This window comes from Leucoraja erinacea, chromosome 2, assembly GCF_028641065.1.
Source record: "Leucoraja erinacea ecotype New England chromosome 2, Leri_hhj_1, whole genome shotgun sequence".
In the NCBI taxonomy this organism is placed as follows: domain Eukaryota; kingdom Metazoa; phylum Chordata; class Chondrichthyes; order Rajiformes; family Rajidae; genus Leucoraja; species Leucoraja erinaceus.
Window position 1 is genome coordinate 5612981 of NC_073378.1, and position 19123 is coordinate 5632103.

Genomic DNA, 19123 nt, shown 5'->3' on the forward strand with positions numbered 1-19123 from the left:
GGGCTGCGTAGCGAATGTGTTTAAGAAGGAACTGCAGATGCTGGAAAATCGAAGGTACACAAAAGTGCTGGAGAAACTCAGCGGGTGCAGCAGCATCTATGGAGCGAAGGAAATAGGCAACGTTTCGGGCCGAAACCCTTCTTCAGACCGATGGAGGGTGGGGGGGGGGGCGGGGAGAAGAAAGGAAAATGGAAGAGGAGGAGCCCGAGTGTTGAGGGAGAGCTGAGAAGGGGAGGAGACGGCAAGGGCTACCGGAAATTGGAGGGTTCCGTTCACGCGGGTGGTAGGGCCACACCGCTGGGAATAGAGGGACTTGGCGGAGGTGGGGGTAGGGGCGCCAATAAAAAAGAGGGATCAACATGATACTAATGAGCACTTTTGTAAATTTGTAGGCACTAGAAACATGGTGACTCTTTGTGTATTGTATGCAGAAAAAAGAATCTCACCATAGCTAGGTACATGTGACAATAAAATATAACTGAATCATTATTGCATGAGGATTTGACCACTAGGATATGTATATATCTCAATGCAATTTTAGAAGGTCTTGATGAGACAACACCTGGAGTACTTTGCAATTTTATCCTCTTGAGCCAAACAGAGAGTTGGAGCACAGCCCGCTGAGTTACTCCAGCTTTTTGTGTCTATCTTCGGTTTAAACCAGCTTCTGCAGTTCCTTCCTACACATCTCATCTGCTCCATTGTGAAATCTCCTCAAGGTATGCCTATTTTCAAGGTTCTCCTCCTCTCTCCGACAAGAGTTCTGCCACATCCTCTCTAGCTACTCCCCCTCTCGGATTCCTTCTGCTTCTTCTTCTTGCGTATGGGGTGCACAGCCTAAAGTTGTAGGACAACTTGTTCTAATTGATCTTATTTGATTGTGCACGCCGGGTTGATTGCATTCGTCGAAACAGGGTTCAATCTTCCACCCCATTCCTTCTGCCATTTGACTCTCAGTCTGAGGAATGGTCTCGACCCAAAACATCACCTATTCCTTTTCTCCAGAGATGATGTCTGACCCGTTGAGTTACTCCATCTTTTTGTGACTATCTCCGGTTTAAACCAGCATCTGAAGTTCCTTCCTGCATACCTAACCATTAAAACACACCCTCCAGGGCACATGTCCCACTATCCTGCTTTCATCATTTGAGTTGGATGTCATTTTATGCATGTCAAATGATTTTTATAAAACCCCTTGATACTTCAATGTTACATTGGTTATCTAATTATTTATTTTGATGCTGAACGTCAATAAATTATGAAGATTCTTCATCATGCTCGGTGAGAATATTCTTGACCAAAGGATCTGATGCCCAACTCAGGCGACTCTGTGTGTTTAGTTTAGTTTGGTTTACAGATACATCATGGAAGCCGGCCTTTCGGCACACCAGCGATCTCCACACACTAACACTATCCTACAAACACTGGGGACTATTTACATTTATACCAAGCCAATCAACCTACAAACCTGTACGTCTTTGGAGTGTGGGAGGAGACCAAAGATCTCGGAGAAAACCCGCGGGGTCACGGGGAGAACGTACAAACTCCATACAGTCAGCACCATAGTCGGGATTGGACCCGGGTCTCGGAGCTGCAAGACAACAACTCTACCGCTGCGCCACCGTGCCACCCTTGTCTATGCGCTGGTCACAGAAGAGGATCTGCAATCACACATTACAATCGCTCCACACTTTCAATTCTCTACACAGCAATATTTCTTACATTAACTATGCACTAAATGTTAATCACGTTATTCCGTTTATCTTGCATCTGTACGCTGTAAATGGCCTGAATGTAATCATGTAGGCTTTCCGCTGTTTGATTAGCACACAGCAAAAGGTTTTCACTGTACATCTATTGTCTCTTCTCTCCTGTATGGGAATGAGAAGGGAAGTAGCTTGCAACTGGGAACTCTGTGGCTGGTCCATTTCTCTCAAGAGATGCTGCCAGTCCCTTCAACTCCTTCTCACCCAAGTTCCTCCAGCAGTTTATATTTTGCTCAAATTTCAGCATCTCCAGACTATTTTTTTGACTGTACGCATTAGCAGTGTGGGCCAAAACCATAATCAAAAGTAGTTTATAATGATACAAAATCCTGGAGTAACTCAGTAGGTCAGGCAGCATCTGCGGAGAACATGGATAGGTGACGTTTTGGGTTGGGACCTTACTTCAGACTGATTGTGCTGGGGGAGGGGGAAGGAGGGGGGGAGGGGGCGGGGGGGGGAAGGCGGGGGAGGGGAAGGCGGGGGAGGGGGAGCAAATAAATCTGGAAGAGAGGAGAGAATGTAGGTTGAAAGGGACTGGATAGGATGGAATGCAAGTTTGTGGAGATGAGTTTGGTGGGGTAGGAGCATGCAGAATCGATGGGTCTGTTGTGGAACCCAAAAAGTCCAGACCCGAAACTTCACTTCACCTGTCCGTGTTCACCAGAGATGCTGCCTGACCCGCCGAATTACTCCAGCACTTTGTGCCATTTTGCGTAAATCGCCATCTGCAGTTCCTTGTTTCTAGTTTGTAAAGACTGTTGCTAAAGGAGAAAAAGAATGAAAGCTGAGTTCATGGCAATTGCTGAGCGTTAGGGTCTATGATTAGATTACTGCAACGCCCTTTACACTGGCATCAGCCAATCTTCCCTGTCCCGCCTGAAACTGGTCCAAAACGCCGCAGCGAGACTCCTGACGGGCACCGGAAAAAGGGCCCACATCACCCCGATCCTGGCCTCTCTCCACTCGCTCCCTGTGCGGTTCCGAATAAATTTCAAGACTCTCCTCCATGTCTACAAAGCCCTCAATGGGCTTGCCCCCTCCTACATTAAAAGTCTTCTCACCCACCACACCACCTCCAGGTCCCTCAGATCGGCCGACTTGGGGTTGTTGAATGTCCCGCAGTCTAGGCATAAGCTCAGGGGCGACCGCGCACCTTTGCGGTTGCAGCTCCTAGACTGTGGAACAGCATCCCCCTTCCCATCAGAACTGCCCCCTCCATCGACTCCTTTAAGTCGAGACTTAAAACTCATCTGTACTCCCAAGCCTTTCTTGACGTCCTCTGAGCGAGGGCTATATGTGATTTGTATGTAGTTTGTTTGTTTATACTATTATAACAAATGTAAAGCACTTTGGCCAACGAGAGTTGTTTTTTAAATGTGCTATATAAATAAATGTGACTTGACTTGACTCTGATGCAGAAGACGGTGATCGATACTGGGTTCAAACTGGGTTTCAGGAAAAGTAACCATTACACAGAGATACAGCAAAAGCCAGAATTGGAGGAATGCAGAGGTTAGGGAGGGCCATATAGGCTGGTATGGATATGAACATATTATCTCTTGCTCCTCCTGACACAGTTGTTCATTAACTCACTATCTGATTTCACTCAAAACCTCTCTCTTGATTACACAGGACATTACATGTTATTGTGTTCTGAGTCTGCCCCACTGAAGACATGAGGCCTAGCATGTAGGCCGCCCTTCAAAGCTCCTTGTCTAAAACGTCCTCCCGGGGTCGGCACTAAATACTGAAACGTTCTTATTACTAGCAGCCAATTCTCTGACTCAGAGATGTTACATTTATAACCTGGCATTGTTTATAATAATCCTCTGCTTTCACTGCAGTTTCAACACACACACACACACACACAATCTCCAGCAGTCCACACTTACTTACTTGCCTTGTTGTTTTTCCTTACCGACAACACCATGCTTCTGTTACAGCCATTTACGGGAAATGATGACAGTGCCCAGTTAAACATGGATGCCTTCCAAAAAAAACTATTGGCAAAGCCTACTGTACATTCCTCTGCAGCTCCGATGATGCAGTTGCCAAGTGACAATATATCTGCCTATCTTGCAACAAGCCAGCCTCATTGTAACTCCCTCCGCCCTTCTCCCAGTTACAAGCTAATATTATCACAACAATCCTTTATATTTTCTAATTAAACATTCAGCATAACATTGTATGGAAATAGAACTCTTATTTGATATCAAATGTTCAATTGCGCAAAAACTTTTAACTTTTTTTATTTTTAACAAAAAAAACCTATTAAAAAAAATACACAATAATTTCGATAACAATTAATCTTCATGACTTAGAGTCATAGTGTCATACAGTGTGGAAACAGGCCCTTCAGCCCATGTTGCCCACACTGACAAATATTCCTCATCTACACTAGCGCCACCACTGTGCGTTTGCCCCTCATCTCCCTAAATCACGTACCGTTTTTTAAACAACTGTGATAAACAACTCCGTCGACCACCTCCTCCGGCAACTCGTTCCATGCACTCATCACCCTTTGTCGGGGGTCTCCGCCCGGCTCGGCCTGTGGGCTTCGGGAGCTGCGGACTCCGGTGGGAGGTGGCTGATTTGGAGGTCCGGGCCGCTGAGGATGTTCTCCGTCAGGATTCGACGTCGGGGTTCCACCATCCCCGGCGAGAGGGCCTGAACATCGGGCCACCCGTGGCGGCGACTACGGGGTGCTCGGGAGGCCACAACCGCGGGTGAACATTGGGGAACATCAGCGAGGAGGCTGGTTTCTTCCCTCACAGTGGGGAACTTTGGTGCTGCTGTGGGGACGTGTGTCGTGGAATTCTGTGCTTGTGCTTTTTAAAAAAAATTATGACTGTAAGGAAAATCCATTTCATTATCTCTTATGAGACAATGCCAATAAGATTCAATCCAATTCAATATGCATCAAAAAACAAATCACCCCTCATCCTCCCACACTCTAAGGAATAAAACCTACCCTGCTCAACTTCTCCCAATAGCTCAGGCCCATAAGTCCTATCAAGATACTCGTTAATCTTCTCAGTACCCTTTCCAGCTTACTCTGACTGATGAAGACCAATGTGCCGAAAGCATTCTTGACCACCTTATCTACCTGTGACTTCATTTTCAAGGAACTATGTAACTGCACCCGATCTATTCCTCTCATAATTTTGTACACCTCTATAAGATCACCCGTCATCCTACTGCACTACTGGAATAGAGTCCTAACCTACTCAACTTGTCGCTATAACTCAGACCCTTGAGCCCTGGCAACAGCCTTATAAATCTCTGTACCCATTCAAACTCCAACAATATATTCCCTATAACATGGTGCGCAGAACTGAACACAATACTCTAAATGCGGCATCACCAATGTCTTATATAACTGAAATATGACCTCCCAACGTCTATACACAATACAATGACTGATGAAGGCCAATTTGCCAATAGCATTTTTGACCACTTACAAAAATGTGACCTCTTTGGTCCCATCTACAAAAAACTCAATCGTGAAACACGGCCTCCACATATAAAACCATGTTGACCATCCCTAATCAGCCCTTCTTCATCTAAATGCATGTATATCTTATCCCTCAGAATACTCTCTAGTAACTTTCCAGCCATAGATGTTAGACTCATTGGCCCGTTGTTCCCAGGCTTTTCCCTGCAGCCCCTCTTAAATAGAGGCACAACATTAGTAACTTCCCAACCTGACAAAGACATGATCCACATTTAAGCAAGAGATAGATATGGAAGTGAACTTGAGTGTCCAATTGTTAACTTCATGCATGTTGCCAGTGCAACATTTGCAGATAGGTTTTGCACTAGCCGATGACAAGCATTTGTTTATACAAGAAAATTAATGGGCATTAATTGTTAGAAGCACTGAGGAGCGAATCTGCAGAGATTGATAGGTTTTTGCACATTAAGGAAATCTGTATTACTCCAGTAAACATTGCGAGCCACCAACCACAACCCAAAGTATGCCACTACTAATGTTCCAATGCAGTAAAAGCTGTAAGATGGTACCAGAACATGCCGACTCTTTGCATCGCAGTCCCAGAAGATTATCTACTATCATCCAATACAATCGTCCAAATCTTTTAATTCTATTCCATTTAAGAAATGCACACTAATGTTTTTCTTTGCACTACCTGTTGTACTTACGCATGGCTTGATTGTACTCATGTATAGTAATATCGGGTTTAATTGGAAAACGTTTTCACTGTATACGTAATGTTCAACCAATATATTTTGACAGAAGTGTAATTACAAACTTTCTGCACATCAAGTTTAAGTTTAAGGGCCTGTCCCACTGCGGTGACCTAATTGCAAGTTTAGAAGAGTTTAGGAGAGTTTGAAAAAGTGTCATGTTGAAGACCTCCTTCGTCTATGTAGAAGACCTCCTTCGACCTCCTTCGGCTATGTTGAAGACCAGCTTCGACTAGCTTCGGGAAAATTGGACACCGAATAGTGGAGAGTGAAGCCGACCTGGTCCGAGAACACTAACGCAATTATCAAGAAAGCTCATCAGCGCCTCTACTTCCTGAGAAGATTACGGAGAGTCGGTTTGTCAAGGAAGACTCTCTTTAACTTGTACAGGTGCACAGTAGAGAGCATGCTGACCGGTTGCATCGTGGCTTGGTTCAGCAACTTGAGCGCCCTGGAGAGGAAAAGACTACAAAAAGTAGTAAACACTGCCCGGTCCATCATCGGCTCTGACCTTCCTTCCATCGAGGGGATTTATCGCAGTCGCTGCCTCAAAAAGGCTGGCAGTATCATCAAAGACCCACACCATCCTGGCCACAGACTCATCTCCCTGCTACCTTCAGGTAGAAGGTACAGGAGCCTGAAGACTGCAATGACCAGGTTCAGGAATAGCTACATCCACACAGCCATCAGGCTATTAAACCTGGCTCGGACAAAACTCTGATTATTGGTGGCCCATTATCTGCTATTTGCACTTGATCAGTTTATTTGTTTATGTGTGTATATATTTATATTGTGGTATATGGACACACTGATCTGTTTTGTAGTCAATGCCTACTATGTTCTGTGTGCTGAAGCAAAGCAAGAATTCCATTGTCCTATACAGGGACACATGACAATAAACTCACTTGACTTGACTTGACCTCCTTCAATCTCCTTCGACCTCCCTTCGACTATGTTGAAGACTATCTACGACTACCTTCGACTACCTTCAATTACCTTCGATGACCCTCGATTACCTACGAATAACATGCCGACCTACTACGACCTACTTCGACTAAACCTACGAGTAAACAAAATATCTTTTTTTTTTCCATGGCGACCTTTTTTTACTCACGGGCATTTTTCAGCATGTTGAAAAATACGCCGCGACCCAGCTGAGGCCGCGAGTACGCGGGGACTACTCTCGAGCATGAAGGAGAGTTACAAAGACCTCCTAGGACCTCGTGTCGACCATGCTGCGAGTATGAGTCGAGGGCAATCTCTTCTAAACTCGCAAATTAGGTCGCCGCAGTGGGACAGGCCCTTTAGGGTTAGGTTTATTATTGTCATATGTACCAAGGTACAATGAAAAGCTATGTTTTGTGGACTATCCAATCAGATCAGATAGTCATATAGCATGGAAATATGCTATATGACTATCTTCAGCCCAAATAGCCCACACTGACCAACATGCCCCATCTAAACTAGTCCCACCTGCAAAATCAGCCATTATTTTCCATTCCTAGATGCCCCAGCTGGATTTGAACATATGGCGGCCTGTAACATTAACAGGACCTTCATGGATACATTTCACTCTGATGGCAGATGTGGGCTTGGGGGGGGGGGGGGGGGGGGGGGGATGGAAAGAGACAACAATATGTGAAGCTAAGGAATACCTGGTTTGCTGGGCAAAAGGATTTTTGCTTGATTGTTGTAAATCTGACCTAGTTGTAAACATTTTTGATGCCCTCTGTGGGATAATGGAAGCAGAGTGGTAATTTATTCCAACCAAATGGCTTAACGGTAAAGGTATCTGATGGATATGGGAACCTAGTCACCATGCATGCATCATCTTTTCTGACTGGCTTACTTCTCCTGGACCTTTCATTGCGGTGGTTTGGTTTCTTAGCATGACGGCTCAAAAGCTTTTCACTATCATTTGCTTTAGAGTCATAGAGACTTACAGCGTGGAAACAGGCCCTTCGGCCCAACCAGCCTATACCGGCCAACATGTTCCATCTACACTCGTCCCACCTGCCTGGGTTTGGCCCATTTCCCTCTAAAACTGTCCTATCCATGTACCTGTCTACAGGTTTATTAAACGTTGCAATAGTACCTGCCTCAACAACCTCAACCGGCAGCTTGTTCCATTCACACACCACCCTTTGTGTGAAAAGGTTATGCCTCAGGTTCTTATTAAATGTTTCCCCCTTCACCTTAAACCTAGTAGGGGAATCGAGTAGGGGAATCCTCTGCCTCTTGATTCCCCTACTCTGGGCAAGAGACTCTGTGCCTCTCCCCAATCTATTCCTCTCATGAATGTATACACGTCTAGATCACCCCACATCCTCCTGCACTCCAAGGAATAAGATTTACTAGAATGTTGCCTGGGTTTCAGCAACTAAGTTACAGAGAAAGGTTGAACAAGTTAGGGCTTTATTCTTTGGGGCGCAGAAGGTTAAGGGGGGACTTGATAGGGGTTTTTAAAATGATGAGAGGAATAGACAGAGTTGACGTGGATAAGCTTTTCCCACTGAGAGTAGGGAAGATTCAAACAAGGGGACATGACTTGAGAATTAAGGGACTGAAGTTTAGGGGTAACATGAGGGGGAACTTCTTTACTCAGAGAGTGGTAGCTGTGTGGAATGAGCTTCCAGTGAAGGTGGTGGAGGCAGGTTCGTTTTTATCATTTAAAAATAAATTGGATAGTTATATGGATGGGAAGGGAATGGAGGGTTATGGTCTGAGCGCAGGTATATGGGACTAGGGGAGATTATGTGTTCGGCACGGACTAGAAGGGTCGAGATGGCCTGTTTCCGTGCTGTAATTGTTATATGGTTATATTATATATGGTATGGAGAGAAGGCAGGTATGGGATACTGAGTTGGATGATCAGCCATGATCATATTGAATGGCGGTGCAGGCTCGAAGGGCCGAATGGCCTACTCCTGCACCTAATTTCTATGTTTCTATGTTTCTATGAATAGAATCCTAGCCTAGAGTCAACTTTGTGAGGGGAAAATAATTTCAGTATATCTAGCATAAAATTCTGGTTTAGATGTGTAGAAAATGTGAAGAATGCTATTGCTTGCAAAATAATAAACTATTTCCATGCCTATGTATCCCTCTGTGACTATGTATCCCTCTGGCAAACTATTTGAATAAGCAAAGCCTGTTCCACCCACACGATAAAGCAATACGATACTTCCTTTACAGCGAGTGTATTTCCCCTTTCATTTCTTCATGCAATAGACGCATAAAGTCTTGACAACCTGTATTTTCTATTAGTCATTGATTTAGTTAACTTTTAACAATTATTTTTACTTTTTATTTTATTTATTTATTCCGAACAAGTAAAGACATTAAAGACATTAATAGTAACAAAATCGAAATTATCAAACAATTGGACATTACAATCAATATTTACAAGCAATGAAAAGACCAAAAAGCAAATTTCCAATGTCCAACTCTGTGTCTGTACAAGCTCGAAAAGGAGTGAGAAGAAGAATAACTTATTAAATCTCACCCCTTTTCCCCAACACTTCTACCATATTTAAAAATCAATTAATTAATAATAATAATACTAGGCAATTTCCCATAATACCTACAGACATATATATATACATACAACTATTATACACATACAAACTTCATATATGAAGTAACCAAACATAAGTAAACAATTGTAAAGCAATAGACAAACATTAACCCCCACTTGTCAACAATCAAACTCATTCCAATAAAAAAGCTACTGACTTTTAATCTTGCATCGAATGGTTGCTGGTAAATGTGTTTTTCTCTAGTATAGTTTAGAGTTACAGGATGGAAACGGGCCCTTCAACCTATGGAGTCCGCTCCAATCAGTAATCACCCGTACACTTGTTCTATCCGACACACTATGGACAATCTATAGAAGCCAATTAATGGTCTATGTTTCTGGACCTATTACAAGTATGAGGTGCAATAGTAATTTAAATAAATAAATAAATAAATAAATGGTATCAGGACCTGGTAACGGGAGGTAAAACAACAAAAACAGACTTGGTTGGTAGTCCCCTTTCTGCGGAGTTTAATGTTATAATAGAGCGATTGTTCCTATTTTCTTTTTCTTTCTTTTCTAGGGTCTATTTTCTCACTTTACTTCCTTCTCTAACTTCTTTTCTAAGGGGCTTTCTTTTCCCAACACTCTTGCACTTCACGACTCTTGCGCACTTTCTTTACTTGCCTTACTTCTATCTTTTTTCTTAAAGCTCAAAAAAAATGAAGCGGTACAAAAAATGTATTAAGATATATGTGTTGTGTAGGATTGTAATTTACCGTACTTCTAATAAAAATAAAATAAAAATTTTAAAAAAAAGAAGCCAACCCGGAGAAAACACACACGGTCACGGGGAGAATGTACAAACTCCAGACAGACAGCAGCCGTCATCAGGATCGAACCCAGGCCTCAGGCACTGCAAGGCAGCAACTCTGCTGCTGCACCACTGTGACACATTACAATAGATGAGTTCTACAATAGATAATATTGTCGTGTGCCTGTCTATTGTTTTCTTTCAATCTGGGGTTATGAAATGATACAGAAAATGCTGAAGTTGTCAATGCCTACTATTTTTCTGTGTGCTGAAGCAAAGCAAGAATTTCATTGTCTTATACAGGGACACATGACAATAAACTCACTTGAACTTGAAGTTGAGAGCACAAATTGAAGTAAAAACTTTATGAGTTGTGGTCTAAGCTTGAAGGATTTTAGACGTAAAAATCGAATTTGTCACTAAAGACCCTGTCCAACACATGAGTTTAACTTGTGTTTAACTCTTAATACATTACTGATATAGCTAGCTATACATGACAGTAGCTTCAGAAACTGTAAGTCAGTCATCATGGATCAAAACCTTTCACAATACCAAATATATCTCACTTAGATAAAAAATGCTGGAGAAACTCAGCGACGTTTCGGGTCGAGACCCTTCCTCAGACTCAAATATATCCCCAAGTGAATGTGCGAATGCTGTTCGTGGACTTTAGTTCAGGGTTCAATACAATCATCCCTCAGCACCTGGTAAGCAAATTGGGTTCATTGGGCCTCAGCACCCCCCTGTGTAACTGGCTGCCGGACTTCCTCACTGACAGACCCCAGTCGGTGCAGGTTGGAAACAACACCTCTAACATCATCTCTCTGAGCACCGGTTCCCTTCAGGGCAGCGGTCCTGAGTCCACTGTTGTTTACCCTGATGACCCATGACTGTTGTGCCAGGTTTAGTACAAACCACATCATGAAATACGCAGATGACACAACAGCCTAATCTGGGACGACAATTGCTGAGGCGACAGATAGCACAATGGGCTGATGACCCAGGTAGCCGGTTCAAACTGTTGTGCATACAGTTGTGTTTGGGCAAAACCACATCTGTAATGAAGTACAGCGGCAGGGCACACAACAGCCCTGTGTCTCCCTTTGAGGCTAAAAATGCATTTCGTTGTCTCTGTACTGTACACTGACAATGACAATAAATTGAATCATTTCATTTCACTTCATTTCATTTTACAGGGAGGGCGGTGAAACAACTGGTGGAGTGGTGCAACATGAACAATCTGATCCTGATTGTTGACAAAACAAAGGAGGTCATCATTGACTTCAGGAGAAACCGGCACAGTCACACACCACTACACATTAATGACATCAATGTGGAGTTGGTCAGTAGCACTAAGTACCTGGGGGTGCAGATCACGAACAGTCTGAACTGGTCACAAAACATCACATCACTAGTTAAGAGAGGGCAGCAGCGTTTGCACTTTCTGCGCCGAATGAGAAGAGCTCACCTCCCCCATCCCGTCCTCACCACTTTCTACAGGGGCACCATAGAGGACATTTTGACCAGCTGCATCTCTGTCTGGTTTGGGGACTGTAAAGCCTCCGACTGGAAGTCCGTGCAGAGAGTGGTGAGGACGGCTGAAAAAATAATCAGGACTTCTCTTCCCTCAATCGGAGACATTCCGAGCAAACGTTGGTTGTCTAAGGCCAACAGTATTATAAAGGACCCCACACATCTCCATCATGGACTGTTCACTCTGCAGCCCTCAGGCAAGAGATATCGTAGTATTATGCCCCTGTCCCACTTAGGAAACCTGAACGGAAACCTCTGGAGACTTTGTGCCCCACCGAAGGTTTCCGTGCGGTTCCCGGAGGTTCCCGGAGGTTTTTGTCAGTCTTCCTACCTGCTTCCACTACCTGCAACCTCCGGCAAACACCTGCAACCTCTGGGAACCGCACAGAAACCTTGGGTGGGGCGCAAAGTCTCCAGAGGTTTCCGTTCAGGTTTCCTAAGTGGGACAGGGGCCTTAGGAGCAGAACGGCCAGGTTTTGCAAGAGCCGAGCCATCAGACTCTTGAATGCCATGTAACGTGCCACCACCATTATCTATTTTATCTTTTTATCCATTTCTTCTATTTCATCCTTCTGTTATTTTTGTGTTGCACAGGGGGAGCCATATGCAACAAAATTTCATTTAGAATTGCATATATCTATGTATTTCTGAATGACAATAAAGTTTTGATTGATTGATTGCTCTCTTTCCTGCCAGACCCATTAAGTCACCTGTAAACATGCCAACTAAATCAGCTAAAACATGCCAAACTCACAACTAACCACAAACATCTGATAAGAATCAAATGATTTGTTTCAGCAGAGCCAGGATAAATATTGGACAAAATACAGAGGGCAACTCACTTGCTCTTCAAAAAGTGCAAATATCTTTGACCTCTATTTCACCCACCATCGCAAGTGAGTAGCATTTAATAGCATCCAAATGGCCCGTGAATGTTGACCCCTCATCAAATCTGTTGGAACAGACTCAAAGAAAAGAATGCGGTCTGGGTGGAAAGCTCAATTGATAACATTATTAACCAGTAAATGGTATAGCATCAAGTCATTGACGGTAGACACAAAAAGCTGGAGTAACTCAGCGGGCCAGACAGCATCTCTGGAGAAACGTCACCTATTCCTTTTCTCCAAAGACGCTGCCTGACCCGCTGAGACTCCAGCTTTTTATATCTATCTTCGGTTTAAACCAGCACCTGCAGTTCCTTCCTACACAAGTCATTAAGGATACTGTGATCGAAATATATGTCCTGCCTCTCAGTTTATGTTCGCATAATAGTTAGTTGTGGACTAATCGCCATCTGTCTGTTTTTTTGCATTTTCTCTTTACCATTCTGCGGGAAAAAAGCGAAATTAAAAGAAATGGAACAGATTATCTTTGTTGAAGGAACAAAGAGGAGGAACTTTATGGTTTTGAATGTCACCAAAAATTACTTTTATGTTTCTTGTAGCTTTAAGTCGATTAGATAATTGTTATAAGATAATATGACCCAAAAACATTATATTATATAATCCAGCTCCAAATCCAGTCATTGATAAATTCTCAGGTACACAAAAGTGCTGGAGAAACTCAGCGGGTGCATCTCAGCATCTATGGAGCGAAGGAGATAGGCAACGTTTCGGGCCGAAACGCTTCTTCAGACTGATGGGGGCGGGGGGGGGGGGGGAGAAGAAAGGAAAAAGGAGGAGGAGGAACCCGAGGGCTGAGGGATGGGAGGAGACAGCGAGGACTAACAAAATTGGGAGAATTCAATGTACAAATTCTTATTGTCAAAGAGGGGATGTTGAAGAGATTGTGAATCTACCTGCACTAAAGCATATGGAAAACTGAGTTTCTCCAGCAGTTTTGTCTATCTTCAATTTTTCCAGCATCTGCAGTTCTTTCTTAAACAAAATGTAGCTGAATAATTCTGTTTCACATTTATATGTTGTGAGGAGTGCCAATAAAGAACGCACAGCTTTAAAGTTGCTCCAATGTCTTCAGGAGATCCCCACAACATTTTCACCATTAATTAATTAACATTAGAAACTGATATGTAGGAAAATACCCTACCAGCACAACAAGCCTGCCTCATAATTCTGGTCGCCAAATTATAGGTAAAATTATAGACAAAATAGAGAGAGTACCAGAGGAGATTTACTAGAATGTTGCCTGGGTTTCAGCACATAAGTTACAGAGAAAGGTTGAACAAGTTAGGTCTTTATTCTTTGGAGCGCAGAAGGTTAAGGGGGGACTTGATAGAGGTCTTTAAAATGATGAGAGGGATAGACAGAGTTGACGTGGATAAGCTTTTTCCATTGAGAGTAGGGAAGATTCAAACAAGGGGACATGATTTGAGAATTAAGGGACAAATGTTTAGGGGTAACATGATGGGGAACCTCTTTACTCAGAAAGTGGTAGCTGTGTGGAATGAGCTTTCAGTGGAAGTGGTGGAGGCAGGTTCGATTTTATCATTTAAAAATAAATTGGATAGGTATATGGACGGGAAAGGAATGGAGGGTTATGGTCCTAGTGCAGGTAGATGGGGCTAGGTGAGAGTAAGTGTTCGGCACGGACTAGAAGGGCCGAGATGGCCTGTTTCCGTGCTGTAATTGCTATATGGTTATATGGTTATAACTCTAATCATCACCAAGGAATTCCTACATCAGTACCCCCCATGAAACTTTGTAGTAGCCATCATACCAAGGGGAGAAAGCAAAAAAAAACTTGTGGATACAAGGAACTAGGTTTCCCAAAGAATAGAAATGATTACGTTTGGAAAGGCCCCATGTGAACCTGTGCCTTGCCCGAAAGGACTGTTGGGGTCCATGGACAGACACAAGGGATGAGGTCTAAGGGCAGGTGTTGCACATTCGGCGGCTGCAGGGAAAGTGCCTGGTGAGAGGGTGGTTTGGGTTCTGTCCTGGGCTTTCTCCATTGTCAAAGTGAGGCCAAACGTAAATTGGAGGAACAGCACCTCATATTTCACTTGGGCAACTTACAACCCAGCGGTATGAATATTGATTTCTCTAACTTCAAATAACCCTCATATCCCCTATCTCTCCGTCCTTCCCCCACCCTAGTCGTCATACTAGTTTCACTATTGGCCTGTTGAGTTTCCCTGTCTGTATAACTCGTTATCACCTACCCCATGGCCAACAATGCACCATTGTGGGCTCCACCTTTCTGTTGCTTTTTGCATATCTTTCATTCATTCATTCTATTTACCGTCTATATCTCTCGTTTCCCTTTCCCTGACTCTCAGTCTGAAGAACAGTCTTGACCTGAAACATCACCTATTCCTTTTCTCCAGAGATGCTGCCTGCCCCGCTGAGTTACTCCAGCAATTTGTGTCTATCTTCAGCATGGAAGGATATCCAAGTTTACAGCACCATCTAGATTAGCTGGCAAGATGGGCCAAAGAATGGCAGATGAAATATAATTCTGACAAGTATGAGGTTTTGCACTTTGGGATGTCAAACCAGGGCAGGACTTGCACAGTACATGGTGGAGGCCTTGAAGGTGTTGTGGAGCAGGGAGATCTATTAATACAAATAAACAATTTGCTAAAACTAGTAAGTAAGGCAACGGTGAAGAAAACATTTGGCAGGCTTGCCTTCATTGAGAAGGCTACTGAGTACAGAGGTTGAAACAACATGATGCAGCTCTATAAATTGTTGGTAAAACAACAAATGTAGGAGTACTGTGTACAGTTCTGGCCACCCAGAAAAAGTAAGAATGTCGTAGAGTCATACAGCATCTCCAGCCCAACTTGCCCATACCGGCCAACATGTCCCAGCTACACTACTCTCTAAACCTGTCTTATCTATCTATGTACCTGCCTAACTGTCATTAAGTTGGTAATGATGTGGAAAAGGTACACCAGGATGCTACCTGAACTTGTGGGCTTGAGTTATAGGGAAAGGCTATATAGAAGGCCAAATTGTGACCTTGGTGAGGTGTACAAGATCATGACATGGACATGGATATAGAGTGGGACTTCCCCAGTTAAGGATTCCAAAAATAGAAGACACAGGCTTAAGCTGAAACAGGAGAGACTTAAGAGAGACCTCAAGCGCACCTTTTTCCACTCAGAAGGCAGTCTGTATCCTTAATGAGCCACTAGAGGAAATTTCAGAAACTGATCCAATTACAACAGTCGGAAGACATCTGGACAGATATATGGATAGGAAGGGTTTGGAAGGATATGGACCAAATTAGACCAATTTGCCCATTTGATCGGCGTGGACAAGGTGGGCCAAAAGATCTATCTCCGAACTATATCGCTCTATGACTCCACAGTCCACGACTCTGGGCTGGGGTGAGGCCACCTCCACACCCTGGGCACAAGCTATTGGCCCCACACCTGACCCATCAGCTCATACATTCTCCCCCCCCCTCACCACCAGCCCCTCAATGATCACATACCCCCATTGCCCTGATATGCAGAGTAACATAGAAACATAGAAAATAGGTGCAGGAGTAGGCCATTCGGCCCTTCGAGCCTGCACTACCATTCAATATGATCATGGCTGATCATCCAACTCACCTGCCTTCTCTCCATACCCCCTGATCCCTTTAGCCACAAGGGCCACATCTAACTCCCTCTTAAATATAGCCAATGAACTGGCATCAACTACCTTCTGTGGCAGAGAGTTCCAGAGATTCACCACTCTCTGTGTGAAAAATGTTTTTCTCATCTCGGTCCTAAAGGATTTCCCCCTTATCCTTAAACTGTGACCCCTTGTTTTGGACTTCCCCAACATCGGGAACAATCTTCCTGCATCTAGCCTGTCCAACCCCTTAAGAATGTTGTAAGTTTCTATAAGATCCCCCCTCAATTCGAGCGAGTACAAGCCAAGTCTATCCACACATACTCCCAACCAAAGATCTTATAGCAGAGCAAGATGGGTTACTCTCACGCAAACATGTAGTACGCTCATGGGCGGAATCATGGGTGATTTTAGGACTCATTTTAGCAACCTGCCTCCGCCATCTTGTTCACAGGTTTACAATTTTTTACAATGTTTATTATTTAATGTCCCTTGTTTGGTCTGAAATAAAGTTGAACATTGGATATAAAAATCAGAATAAATATAATTTTGTGTGTTACATGATTATATACATCTATATCACATCCATGTATGTGTGTTCCTTCCAGCACAATCTAGTCCGTTGTATGCTCGCTGAATAAAATCATCCTTAAGTTATACATCATTTATAAATCTTGCTTAAACAAATTTAATTTTGTGAAATTCTACAATTAGATAACCCCACCATTACAGACCGATCTCATTCCACTCTCTGGTTATTGGGAAGACCAGACCCCGTTTATTGTGGAGAAACAACTCCATAGAAAAAAGAAAATAAGCACAAAAACTTTAAGTAACATTTCAGGGCGAGAGCAACTGTAATCTTCATATTGCTATTATTTTCCCAAATAGTGCAGATGTGAACAGTGTGATTACATGAATGTGATTAGATGAATGAATTACAGAGTGCAAGTGGAATACAAAATCAACTCAAACACAGCCTATGTTTCATGACATGGACATGGATGGAGTGGGACTTCCCCAGTTAAGGATTCCAAAAATAGAAGACGCAGGCTTAAGATGAAACAGGAGCGACTTAAGTCATTTAAAAAGAAATTATTTAAAAAACATTTTAAAAGAAAACACTTTTACCAGAGTCAAATTTCATTCTTGACAAGAATTAACAGAGGTGAGAACTAACAGAATTACACCTAAGATCCTATAAGCTATATTTAAGAGGGAGTTAGATGTGGCCCTTGTGGCTAAGGGGATCAGGGGGTATGGAGAGAAGGCAGGTACAGGATACTGATTGGATGATCATATTGAATGGCGGTGCAGGCTCGAAGGGCCGAATGGCCTACTCCTGCACCTAATTTCTATGTTTCTATGTAACTCTGCTATAAGATTACATTGGATTACATTGCGAGTCGGGTTGGTAGGATCAGGTTACTAAAATGGGCGGAGAAAAACGCGTAGCGTAGCGTACTGCACGTCAGCCCATTGTATTTGGCAGGAGTAGCCTATCTTGCTCCACTATAAGATCTTTGCTCCCAACACCTCCCCCCAGCACGAATAGACGCCCTTCCCTCCAGCACATACACCCGACCCCAGCTCCCCCCGAACACACGCACACACCCACATCTCATAGGCATACGCAAACCATGTCTTACCCTGCACCCAGGTACAGTCCCTCTGCCCACTCACCTGGGCAGGGGCACCCCCATCCCTCACTCTGGGCACAAACACTGATCCATCCCTTCTCTCTGTCTCCCCCCCCCCCCCATATCTCTCGAGAAGGGCAGCATAGATAGTGGTGCAACTGGTAGAGCTGCGCCAAACATCCAGGTTCGATCCTGACCACGGGTTGCTGGCGGTGTGGAGTTTGCACGTTCTCCATGCTACTGTGTGGGTTTCCTCCGAGTACTCCAGTTTTCTTCCGCATCCCAAAGACCTGCAGGCTTTTCCGTTCAATTGCCCCTCCCCTGGTGTAAAATAGCCCCTAGCGTGTAGGGAGTGGATGAGAGAGTGGGATGGCATGGATGGATAGAGCTGGCGTGGACTGGGTGGGCCGAAGTTGCCACTGTACACTCACTGTATCAATAAACGAAACTCAAAAAACCTCAACGCGCTTCCTCCGCTCTCTGCTCTGCCACCTTACCGTTTATGCAGCCCAACCCAGCCCACAGCGGGCTGCTCTCGCCCCTCAAGTCGTGTTCTCAGCCGGCAAGGTCCCCCCGCGATGATCCAGGGTCGGTGGGTTACAGGGGCCGGAGTCTGGGTCTCGCAGCTTCACCGGGGCCGCGGTCAAACTCGAGTCCGGAGCGACTGAGCTTCTGGCAACTGCGGGCAAAACGAGCAGCTAGCTGCCACCTCTACAGAAAATACTCTAGTATCTTTGGAAAACACAGCCAACAGCGCCCCACGTCGAGCAGTGCCTTCCACTCATTTATCCACTCTGTCTTTCCTTGGGAATTCCCCTTCCTTCCCCCTCCTACTGTGGATATCATGGTCTTGTGTTTATCACTCCGCAGACATGCCCACCCTAGTGTGAAATCCACTGTTATTACTGACACCACAACACGCAGGAAAAGTTGAATGCATCAAAAATGCATCCTTGCTGTAAATACATTAACAGCACCACAACTAAAGACTAACTGGCACGTTTTATTTATTTATTAGGACACCGCAATATACGATGAAGCATTTGCGGTTATAATGGAAGAAGAGGGGAAACCGATTTGTACCAACAAATAGACACAGTATGCCGGAGTAAACTCATCTC

At 44.0% G+C, this 19123-nt stretch overlaps 1 protein-coding gene across 3 annotated transcripts in view; it reads right to left on the reverse strand.

The window, feature by feature from the left end:
- nod1 (nucleotide-binding oligomerization domain containing 1) overlaps nucleotides 1-18748 on the reverse strand; it is an 83778-nt gene extending 65030 nt beyond the window's left edge. For 2 of the 3 annotated variants that reach the window (XM_055651124.1, XM_055651140.1), the window contains exon 1: nucleotides 18500-18748. The gene's annotated coding sequence lies outside the window, so the exon portion shown is untranslated. Of the gene's footprint in view, nucleotides 1-3662; nucleotides 3794-18499 lie in introns of those variants that run through there. The other variant, XM_055651131.1, reaches the window with a different exon arrangement.
- Between the last annotated feature and the right edge of the window lie 375 nt (nucleotides 18749-19123).